Raw genomic sequence first — 12390 nt, forward strand, 5'->3', positions numbered from 1 at the left:
ACTATGTGGTGTGGATATTATGAGAGGTTTAGTAGACTATGTGCGACAATAGATCAATTATACATGGTAAAAACATAAATGGCTTTCCTGTATTAGTTTAGTAAATAATAATGGAGCTGTATGGCTGTATCGTGTACATTATTTATTTTATCAAATAGTCAAGAGTTACTTACATTGTTCACATGCAGTATTGTCACGACTTCCGCCGAAGTTGGTCCCTCTCCTTGTTCGGGCGGTGTTCGGCGGTCAAAGTCACCAACCTTCTAGCCATCGCTGATCTACTTTTCATTTTCCATTGGTTTTGTCTTGTTTTCCATCACACCTGGTTCCAATTCCATCAATTACATGTTGTGTATTTAACCCTCTGTTCTCCCCCCATGTCCTTTTCCGCAATTGTTTCTTGTAGTGCTTGTGCACTGTATGCTGGTATTACCAGATTTTGTTTGACCCATTTGTTTGTAATGTTCTGTTGACGATGGTTTATGGATATTAAACCTCACTACAAGTTTTCACAAATTATCTATGTATTTCTGACCTAATCTTCTCAATAACGCTTGGAGTAATGTCAGGTGAAATTCAGTTCCTTGACCTGACACCTATTTGAATGCTTGCGATTTTGATATGGAATGGGGCCACAACAGACACACACAGACTAGACTCAAGCCTGCACGCACACACACACACACACACACACACACACACACACACACACACACACACACACACACACACACACACACACACACACACACACACACACACACACACACACACACACACACAAAGTCATTTTTCCTTGAAAAAATTCAACCAAAGAAAGCTGACTCATTATCAAGTCAAGTAATCCTGTAGCAAACAATGGAATTTGCCATCTATTGGCATGGTTTGGCCTAAGCACTCAATCAGGAGTAAGGAGATTGTAAGGGGGTTTGTGAACAGATCTTTCTCCACATTGATTGATGGAACCTAGTGCTGTGAAAACCAGTGCAAATGCGCATGCACACACACACACACACACACATACTATACATGCACCTGCATGTGTGCACACACACATTTCTGTGTAAAGTGTCCTACCTTTCCCTTAAGCCTCTTACACTGATGTTGATTTGGCCACTTTTTATTTCTCTTTCAGGCACTTGTTTTTCCATCACGGACATAAGGTTTTCTATTCCTGTTAAAACTGGTACTCTGTCAAGTTCACAGAAAATACCCTGACTGACATCAGAGCCCTCAGAATAACGTCAAAGGTAGTCTTTTTTTTTTTTTTTTTATGTTCATCCAATATTAAGTCTGTAGAGAAGTCATACAACTCAAATGAAGCTAGTTAAAGTGCTGGCATACCTAAAGAGAAAATCCACAACAATCCGTTTCAGAATGAGCCTTTAAAGTTTGATCCGATGGATTGTTGCTTATTTGGATAGTTTATTGATTACTTATTTGCACACCAAAACATATGTTTTCTTTATTAAGCTACTTTTTTCATCGAAACTTCTAAGCAAGTTTTCTCAGAAAATATCAGCGAGGAAGTTAAGCGGCAGGCAATTAGCAATACAAACAAGCAAACAGCGGACGGGGATGGGGTTGGAGAAATATAACCACTCTCAAATTCAGACAGATCTATGGATCCAAGGACTGACTATTAATGATATCAACATTATAGTTTTAACCATGTTTTGGGTCTATATAGTGCTTGTTTACATTTACTTTGTTTACAAACATTGGAATAAAAAAGCGTACATACTGATGGGGTTGAACTAAGCTCATGAGGCATTTAAAAGTTATATTATTGGGTACATATTAATGTATGTGCAAACATGTATGCAGCAACTGCTGATTCCCCCTTGAAAGCAATCCCACACACAGGCAACTCATTTGAGGGGGTGTGACATTTCAGTGGATGGCTCTATATATTGAGACGTTTTGTCTAAAGTGGTTTCATGTGAATTAGGTACGCATCAACTGCAGAGTTAAATTTAGGACAATACGCACCACGACCTACCCGAAATGGAGACCTGTTATCGCACACTTTGGATGACAGTTGTTCTGGCATTGATTACGCGGAGATCAGCCGCGGTAGGGCCGGTTATCCGGTGTGAACCTTGTGATGCTGGAGCCCGGCTCCTCTGCAAGCCGTTGCCCAAGGACTGCACCGAGAGAGTTCGCGAAACTGGCTGCGGGTGCTGCATGACTTGCGCTCTGGCATTTGGACAGCCGTGCGGGGTGTACACGGGGAGATGTGGCTCCGGGATGACATGCCAGCAGCAGCCCGGCGAGACGAAACCTCTCCAAGCTCTGCTGGAGGGACGAGGACAGTGTGCGATTGCAACCATTAAAAGATCCACCGCCGCTTTACCTGCCGTCAATGAGATACAAGGTAAATGCCAAGATGATGACGCAGTTTGGAAAGGTTTTTACGCATGGTTTACCAACTGATTATTATATTGTTATAATTATTATATTGTTATAATAATGTCGCCTGTAAAAATACAGATAAGTTCAAACATCTGGATGCAAGGTAGCCTAAAGTATAATTTATCACCTTGAGCTATCCGGTTAGATGAAGCCAGCCTGTGCGTAATATATCCAATATTGACACAATTGGATGGACACAGTAATACTGTATGTTTTTATTATGGTGAATTCGACAGCAAGAATGGTGTCTTTTACAATTGTAATTATTGATAGAATGGTTTTAACTCATGATATGTTTGACATCGATGTTTGACCCTGTCATTTTGCTGTATTCCTCTCTATGATTCTTTCATCTATTTTCTAACTGTGACTGTGGGGTTCTGTGATACAAGGGTTTCATGAAGATTATTGATGGAATGAGTCTGGAATGATTTGATAGATGTCAATATTTATTTCAAACTATAGTGTGGTTTACAATTGTAAATCAAAACTAATTTACATTTTGTCATTTTGTAATGTTAAATGTCATCTGATCTCTCTACCCTCTCTAAATCAGTAATTCATGTGAAACTATTATTAGCTTGGATGAACTTCAAGAGAGTGACAAAAACAACACCTGAACCAGCACAGATAGACCATTCACATGATTCATGTGATCCAAACATAAACCCATTAGTATTAGTATACTTAATATTATCCATATAATGTATAATACTTAAAATAATTATGTAATTTTGGGAATGAAAATAATTCCTCCAAAATAATTTTTGGCAGAGAATGTGGGTGGTACTCAGGAGGAGGAGCAAAACACCACTGCCCCAGTGATCCAAGCCCCCCAAGCCCTTTTCAGCACCAGCAGACCTCCTGTAGGCCCCCCCAGACTCCCCCACCACCCCTCTATCCTCCATCCTGTCAAGGCAGTGGTCATCCACAGGGAGCAGCTGAAGAGGGCCAGGAGCTACAAAATGGAGGAACTCCCTGGAGCTCACAGCACAGACCAACAGAACTTCTCCCTGGAATCCAAGCAGGAGCCAGAGTATGTGAGTACCAGGTCCACTGTTTTGCTTTCTCTAGGAACAGTCTTTCAGAAAATGTTCTCCTCTTCCTCCTTCTTCGCTCTAGGTTTTGGTGTTTTTTTCCTCCCTTCTCCTCCTCCTCTCTCTCTCCTCCCCGTTTTCTCTGTGTTTTGGTGTTATTCTCCTCCCTTCTCCTCCTCTCTCTCTCTCTCTCCTCCCCGTTTTCTCTAGGTTTTGGTGTTTTTCTCCTCCCTTCTCCTCCTCCTCTCTCTCCTCCCCGTTTTCTCTAGGTTTTGGTGTTATTCTCCTCCCTTCTCCTCCTCTCTCTCTCTCCTCCCCGTTTTCTCTAGGTTTTGGTGTTTTTCTCCTCCCTTCTCCTCCTCCTCTCTCTCCTCCCCGTTTTCTCTAGGTTTTGGTGTTATTCTCCTCCCTTCTCCTCCTCCTCTCTCTCCTCCCCGTTTTCTCTGTGTTTTGGTGTTATTCTCCTCCCTTCTCCTCCTCTCTCTCTCTCTCTCTCTCTCCTCCCCGTTTTCTCTAGTTTTTGGTGTTTTTCTCCTCCCTTCTCCTCCTCTCTCTCTCTCTCCTCCCTGTTTTCTCTAGGTTTTGGTGTTTTTCTCCTCCCTTCTCCTCCTCCTCTCTCTCTCTCTCTCTCTCTCTCTCTCCTCCCCCATTTTCTCTAGGTTTTGGTGTTTTTCTCCTCCCTTCTCCTCCTCTCTCTCTCTCCTCCCCATTTTCTCTGTGTTTTGGTGTTATTCTCCGTCCGTCTGAGGGTGATGAAATGTTCCGAGTATGGGTACTGACGGCTGGCGGTGGCGTGGTGGCGGGAGATTGGCATGGTGGTGATTGGGTACAGTAGCTCTGCCTCTCTGGGTAACCTGTTGTTTCGCAGCAAGGCGTCCGCATGCCTACTGGGGGAGCGGAGGGGAGCGGTGGCGGTCTGGAGGGGAGCGCCGAGTCTCAGAGCAAGTTGATGATGGATTGGCCCTTTGCGTGTGCCTGTTTGGACTCGCCCTCCTCCCTCCTCTTTCAATTTTTTTTATCCCGTCTTTAGCCTGGTGGCAGAGAAACGAGTGCAGCACAAGGAATTAACTCTGCCTTGATTTGCTTTGATCAGAGACTGGAGCTGGACTTGAGGATAAGGCCTGTCGGATCCTTTCTAAGGCCTGTCGATCCCCTGTCGATCCCCTGTCGATCCCCTTTGTGTAAAGTGTTAGCTAGTTTCTAAGCAGCTTTCAGCAAAGTGTAAGCCCTCACAAGGTGAATTCATTTCCTATTAGTTGCCTATCTTTCTTCTTATCCCTAGTACCAACATGGTTTGGGTACTACTGAAGGGTAGTGCGGTAGTGCATTAGGCTACAGGTGGAGCTTGGTGTAGCCTAATGCTAATGATAGCATCCGTGTCGAAGTCAAATCAAATCAAATTGTATTAGTCACATACAACAGGTAGCTCTACCTTACAGTAAAATGTTTATTTACGAGGCCCTAACCAACAATACAGTTAAAAAAATACGGAAAAGAATAAGAAATAAAAGTAACAAGTAATTAAAGAGCAGCAGTAAAATAACAATAGCGAGACTATATACAGGGGGGTACCGGTACAGAGTCAATATCTGGGGGCACCGGTTAGTTGAAGTAACATGTACATGTAGGTAGAGTTATTAATAAAGTGACTATGCATAGATGATAACAACAGGGAGGGGGGAAATGCAGATAGTCTGGGTAGCCATTTGATTCGATGTTCAGGAGTCTCATGGCTTGGGGGTAGAAGCTGTTTAGAAGCCTCTTGGACCTAGACTTGGCGCTCCTGTACCGCTTGCTGTGCAGTAGCAGAGAGAAGAGTCTATGACTAGGGTGGATGGAGTCTTTGACAATTTTTAGGGCCTTCCTCTGATACCGCCTGGTATAGAGGTCCTGAATGCCAGGAAGCTTGGCCCATTGATGTACTGGGCCGTTCGCACTATCCTCTGTAGTGCCTTGCGGTCGGAGTCTGAGCAGTTGCCATACCAGGCAGTGATGCAACCAGTTGCTCTCGATGGTGCAGCTGTATGAACATTTGAGGATCCATGCCAGATCTTTTCAGTCTCCTGAGGGGGAATAGGTTTTGGTGTGCCCTCTTCTCGACTGTCTTGGTGTGCTTGGACCATGTTAGTTTGTTGGTGATGTGGACACCAAGGAACTTGAAGCTCTCAACCTGCTCCACTGCAGCCCCGTCGACGAGAATGGGGGCGTGCTCGGCCCTTTTTTTCCTGTAGTCCACAATCATCTCCTTTGTCTTAATCACGTTGAGGGAGAAGTTGTCCTGGCACCACACGGTCAGGTTTCTGACCTCCTCCCTATAGGCTGTCTCGTCGTTGTCGGTGATCAGGCCTACCACTGTTGAGTCATCGGCAAACTTAAGGATGGTGTTGGAGTCTTGCCTGGCCAAGGCAGTCATAAGTGAACAGAGTGTACAGGAAGGGACTGAGCACACACCCCTGAGGGGTCCCTGTGTTGAGGATCAGCGCTGCAGATGTGTTGTTACTTACCCTAACCACCTGGGGGCGGCCCGTCAGGAAATACAGGATTCAGTTGCGGAGGGAGGTGTTTAGTCCCAGGGTCCTTAGCTTATTGATGAGCTTTGTGGACACAATGGTGTTGAACGCTGAGCTGTAGTCAATGAACAGTATTCTCACATAGATGTTCCTTTTGTCCAAGCGGGAGAGGGCAGTGTGGAGTGCAATAAATATTGCATCATCTGTTGGGGCGGTATACAAATTGGAGTGGGTTTCTGGGATAATGGTGTTGATGTGAGCCATGACCAGCCTTTCAAAGCACTTCATGGCTACAGACGTGAGTGTTACAGTTCGGTAGTCATTTAGGCAGGTTACCTTAGTGTTCTTGGGAACATGGACTATGGTGGTCTGCTTAAAACATGTTGGTATTACAGACTCGGACAGGGAGAGGTTGAAAAAGTCAGTGAAGACACTTGCCAGTTGGTCAGCGCATGCTTGCAGTACATGTCCTGGTAATCCGCCTGGTCCTGCAGCCTTGTGAAAGTTGAACTGTTTAAAGGTCTTACTCACATCGGCTGCGGAGAATGGGATCACACAGTCTTCCGGAACAGCTGGTGCTCTCATGCATGTTTCAGTGCATGAGAGCACCAGCATAGAAGTAGTTTAGCTTGTCTGGTAGGCTCATGTCACTGGGCAGCTCTCGGCTGTGCTTCCCTTTGTAGTCTGTAATGGTTTGCAAGCTCTGCCACATCCGACGAGCGTCAGAGCCGGTGTAGTATGATTTTTTCTTAGTCCTGTATTGACGCTTTGCCTGTTTAACGGTTCGTCGGAGGGCATAGCGGGATTTCTTATAAGCTTCCGGGTTAGAGTCCCGCTCCTTGAAAGCGGCAGCTCTTGCCTTTAGCTCAGTGTGGATGTTGCCTGTAACCCATGGCTTCTGGTTGGGGTATGTACATAGGGTCACTGTGGGGACGATGTCATCGATGCACTTATTGAAGAAGCCAATGACTAATGTGGTGGAATCCCAGAACATATTCCAGTCTGTGCTAGCAAAACAGTCCTGTAGCTTAGCATCTGCTTCATCTGACCACTTTTTTATTGATCTAGTCACTGGTGCTTCCTGATTTAATTTGTACTTGTAAAGCAGGAATCAGGCGGAAATAATTATGGTCAGATTTGCCAAATGGAGGGCGAGGGAGAGCTTTGTATGCGTCTCTGTGTGTGGAGTAAAGGTGGTCAAGAGTTTTTTTTCTCTTTGGTTGCACGTTTAACATGCTGATAGAAATTTGGATTTAAGTTTCCCTGCATTAAAGCCCCCTGCTACTAGGAGCGCCGCCTCTGGGTGAGCGTTTTCTTGTTTGCTTATGGCGGAATACAGCTCATTCAATGCTGTCTTAGTGCCAGCCTCAATCTGTGGTGGTATGTAAACAGCTACGAAAAATGCAGATGAAAACTGTCTAGGTAGATAGTGTGATCTACAGCTACCTCAGGCGAGCAATGGCTCGAGACTTAGATATCGTGCATCAGCTGTTATTTACAAAAATACATAATCTGCCGCCCCTTGTTCTTACCAGACGCTGCTGTTCTATCCTGCCGGTACAGCGTATAACCAGCAGGCTGTATGTTGATAGTGTCTTCGTTGAGCCACGACTCATTAGATATTACAGTTTTGAATGTCCGTTTGGTAGTTTAATCTTCCGCGTAGGTCATCGATTTTATTCTCCAAAGAGTGCATGTTTGCTAGCAGAATGGAAGGAAGTGGGGGTTTACTCAATCACCTACGAATTCTCAGAAGGCAGCCCACCCTCTGGCCACTTTTTCTTCACGCAAATCACGGGGATTTGGGCCTGTTCCCTGCAGTATATTGTTCGCGTCGGGCTCGTCAGACTCGTTAAGGGGAAAAAAGGATTCTGTCATTCCATGGTGAGTGATCTCAGTCCTGATGTCCAGAAGTTATTTTCGGTCATAAGAGACGGTAGCGGCAACATTATGTACAAAGTAAGTAAAAACACAAGTTACAAACAATGCAAATAAACGAACAAAATAACCCAATCGGTTGGGGACATGTAAAACGTTAGCCTTCTTCTCCGGCGCCATTGTTCCTAAAGATTGAATTACACTGTACCAAGTAAGCACACTTTTGTGGCTTCTGTTAGTTTCACTGTTCCAATAGGATAAATACATTATTTGAGCTGTAGGTAATAGACAGAGTGCTTTGGATTGGAAGAAGTAAGATGGGTCATTATAGTATGTGTGTGTTTAGGGTCCCTGCCTTAGAGAGATGGAGAGTGTCCTCAAAGGACTGAAGATCACAGACATCCTCAACCCCAGAGGCTTCCACATCCCAAACTGTGACAATAAGGGCTTCTACAAAAAAAAACAGGTAAGGAAATCCTACAAACACACCGTAGGGGTAAAGATGCCATTTTATGAGTCATTACCCGAATGTGTCAAAGCCATGCTTCACCCGAGGAATACGAGCCCAGATACCAGACCCACCTATTTGAACAGTGTTATAGAGGCCAGGAAAGTCACCCCCATTTGAACATTGTAACTACCATCATCTTCCCACTTACCCTTTCTTCATCAATGAAGATCGTAATGTCAGTGGCTCATCATACATACTAGATTCACATCTAGAGCAGATCCATTCCTCCAGATCTGCTTCACTGGTTATTAGAGCCTCGTCACTTCTCAGCCACACCATTTGGGGTTGGCTCTGGAGACATGGAACCACAGACCCCAGCAAGCACCCAGCGCGGCTCAAACGGCGGCCATTTCGCGTGAACCCTCCCAGGGAGACAGACGTCAAGGTGGCCGCCGGCACCCGCTGCTCGCTCCCCATAATTGCCAGACTTTTGAAAAAGCAGTGCCGAAAATAGAATCTTCAGCCATTTGAAACATTTGCGTGGTCCTGGTCCGCCCACAATAGGTTTATAATAAATGAGTGTCCCTGACGCGTTCATATGGAGGCACTTAGTCCACCAGCGCCATCACGGCACCCACCAAAAACAAAGCAACATTTCTATTACATGCCACAGCACAGAGTCTCCTGCCTAATGGATGTGCCTCTGTTTGACCTGCAATCATCTCATAACCAGAAACAACCAGAACACCAGGCTCATTGTCTTTGTTTATATAAAATGTATGTTTGTGTCTCCTCAGGGATGGCAGGCAGGGAGGGAATGGCAGACATTTAATGTCTGGGAGTTTACTTCTGCGGTTCCCATGAGTCTCAGACCCAACATGTCTTATTAACTATAAATGTATACATAGTTTGGAGGATGAAGTAAAGCATGTGGGAGTTAGATGGTGGAAATGGTAAAGTGATTAAGCATGAGAGGTGCATTTAGAAGAGCTTTTAATGCAGCCTTTAAATGCATTTTTCCAGGTCTTGTCTTCTTTTATTACTTGTATTAGATTCCCAAGCTACTATTTAGTGGAGTCATTCTTTGACTCCAACATTCCAACTTTTGAATGATTTTTTTCTTCCTGAAAATGTGACCTAACCTCTCAGCATGTGTACTTTAATAAAAGTATACTACTTGATTGGTCATATAGATTAAATTATAACAAAACATAATAATAATAATAATTTGTTCGGAGAAGGGAAATAACATGATAATTGGGTGCCAATATTAGAGAGTTAAGATGCAGTAGACACGATAGTCATATTTTGACTGGACAGTCCAATACACAAATTCTACTGTGCAGGGTCGCTTTTACAGGGTTGAGCCTATCCTATGGTGTCTGGGGTCAGATACCTAGACACGTAATATCGAGCAGAGAAAGGACTGACTTCCATTCTGATGAACTCTTTAAGAGAGCGACGCCATTTCTTCGCCTTTCTTTGCCCTTCAAATGAATGCCTGCATGTTTTACTAGAGAGGACGCTGACCTTTAGTCAAATTGGCAGTAAAATAACAGCCCTTGGGTTGCTCCGGAGACTCTGTAAGTCATTTGTAGTACCCATAATTTGGAGCTTTGGGGTATAATCAGCAACAGATGATTTGTACTGGCCACCGGCTCACTGAAAATAGATATTGGGTCTCAGTTGTTCACAAACGGGCCTAAGCAAATATTTGACCAGGTTTCTGTTTATCTTAAAGCTCTCTATATGTGTCTGGAACTGGAGGTAGACCGTAAAAGCAGCTGAAAATACCACCAGCATGCGTCCCATGGCCAAGTCTCCTCAGGTCCTCAGCACAAAATGGACGTTAATGTCCTTAACCATTTCATGTCCCACTTCCTCAAGTCATTTTAGATGGCCATTGTGCTAGATGACTATTGATAATTATGTACAGTACAAGCCTAAATATTTGTATTGTACTTTCTCTCCATGTAAGTATCTCTCTCCTTCTCTCTCTTTAACTCTCCCCCTCTCTCTCTCTCTCTCTCTCCCGCTGTAACTCTCTCTCTCTCCCTCTGTAACTCTCTCTCTCTCCCTCTGTAACTCTCTCTCTCTCCCTCTGTAACTCTCTCTCTCTCCCTCTGTAACTCTCTCCCGCTGTAACTCTCTCTCTCCCCCTCTGTAACTCTCTCCCGCTGTAACTCTCTCCCTCTCTCTCTGTAACTCTCTCTCTCTCCCTCTGTAACTCTCTCTCTCTGTAACTCTCTATCTCTCCCTCTGTAACTCTCTCTCTCTCTCTCTCTCTGTAACTCTCTCTCTGTAACTCTCTCTCTCCCCCTCTGTAACTCTCTCCCGCTGTAACTCTCTCCCTCTCTCTCTGTAACTCTCTCTCTCCCTCTGTAACTCTCTCTCTCTGTAACTCTCTCTCTCTGTAACTCTCTCCCTCTGTAACTTTCTCTCTCTCCCTCTGTAACTCTCTCTCCCTCTGTAACTCTCTCTCTGTAACTCTCTCTCTCTCCCTCTGTAACTCTCTTTCTCTCTCTCTCTCTAACTTTCTCGCTGTAACTCTCTCTCTCCCTCTGTAACCCCCTCTCTCTCTCGCTCTCTCTCTCTGTAACTCTCTCGCTGTAACTTTCTCGCTGTAACTCTCTCTCTCTGTAACTCTCTATCTCCCTCTGTAACTCTCTCTCTCTCTCTGTAACTCTCTCGCTCTAACTTTCTCGCTGTAACTCTCTCTCTCTCTCTCTCTCTGTAACTCTCTCTCTCTCTCTCAACTCTCTCTCTCTCTGTAACTCTCTCTCTGTAACTCTCTCTCTCTCCCTCTGTAACTCTCTCTCTCTGTAACTCTCTCTCTCTCTCCCTCTGTAACTTTCTCTCTCTCCCTCTGTAACTCTCTCTCCCTCTGTAACTCTCTCTCTGTAACTCTCTCTCTCTCCCTCTGTAACTCTCTCTCTCTCTCTCTCTAACTTTCTCGCTGTAACTCTCTCTCTCCCTCTATAACCCCCTCTCTCTCGCTCTCTCTCTCTCTGTAACTCTCTCGCTGTAACTTTCTCGCTGTAACTCTCTCTCTCTGTAACTCTCTCTCTCTCCCTCTGTAACTCTCTCTCTCTCTCTCTCTCTTAACTCTCTCTCTCTCTCTGTAACTCTCTCGCTGTAACTCTCTCGCTCTAACTTTCTCGCTGTAACTCTCTCTCTCTCTCTCTCTCTCTCTGTAACTCTCTCTCTCTCTCTCTCTCTTAACTCTCTCTCTCTCTCTGTAACTCTCTAACTTAATCGCTGTAACTCTCTCTCTCTCTCCTCTCTCTCTCTCTCTCTCTGTAACTCTCTAACTTAATCGCTGTAACTCTCTCTCTCTGTAATTCTCTCGCTCTAACTTTCTCGCTGTAACTCTCTCTCTCTCTCTCTCTCTCTCTCTCTAACTCTCTCTCTCTTAACTCTCTCTCTCTGTAACCTTCTAACTTAATCGCTGTAACTCTCTCTCTGTAACTCTCTCTCTCTCTCTCTCTCTCAACTCTCTCTCTCTCTCTGTAACTCTCTAACTTAATCGCTGTAACTCTCTCTCTCTGTAACTCTCTCTCTCTCTCTGAACTCTCTCTCTCTCTGTAACTCTCTCTCTCTGTACTCTCTCTCTCTCTCTCTCTCTTAACTCTCTCTCTCTCTCTGTAACTCTCTCTCTGTAACTCTCTCTCTGTAACTCTCTCTCTCTCTTAAACTCTCCTCTTCTCTTGTAACTCATCTCTCTGTTGTAACTCTCTCTTCTCCCTCTGTAATCTCTCTTTCCTGTTAACTCTCTCTCTCTCGTCCTCTGTAACTTGCTCTCTCTCCCTCTGTAACTCTCTCTCCCTCTGTAAACTCTCTCTCTGTTAACTCTCTCTCTCATCCCTCTGTAACTCTCTCTCTTCTCTCTCTAACTTTCTCGCTGTAACTCTCTCTCTCCCTCTGTAACCCCCTCTCTCTCGCTCTCTCTCTCTCTCTGTAACTCTCTCGCTGTAACTTTCTCGCTGTAACTCTCTCTCTCTGTAACTCTCTCTCTCTCTCTCCCTCTGTAACTCTCTCTCTCTCTCTCTCTCTCTCTGTAACTCTCTCGCTCTAACTTCTCGCTGTAACTCTCTCTCTC

At 44.7% G+C, this 12390-nt stretch overlaps 1 pseudogene; it reads left to right on the forward strand.

The window, feature by feature from the left end:
• Positions 1-1962: 1962 nt before the first annotated feature.
• The window catches only part of LOC109874459 (insulin-like growth factor-binding protein 3), a 14365-nt pseudogene continuing 3937 nt past the window's right edge, over positions 1963-12390 (forward strand).

This window comes from Oncorhynchus kisutch, linkage group LG30 (genome assembly GCF_002021735.2).
Source record: "Oncorhynchus kisutch isolate 150728-3 linkage group LG30, Okis_V2, whole genome shotgun sequence".
Taxonomy (NCBI): Eukaryota; Metazoa; Chordata; class Actinopteri; order Salmoniformes; family Salmonidae; genus Oncorhynchus; species Oncorhynchus kisutch.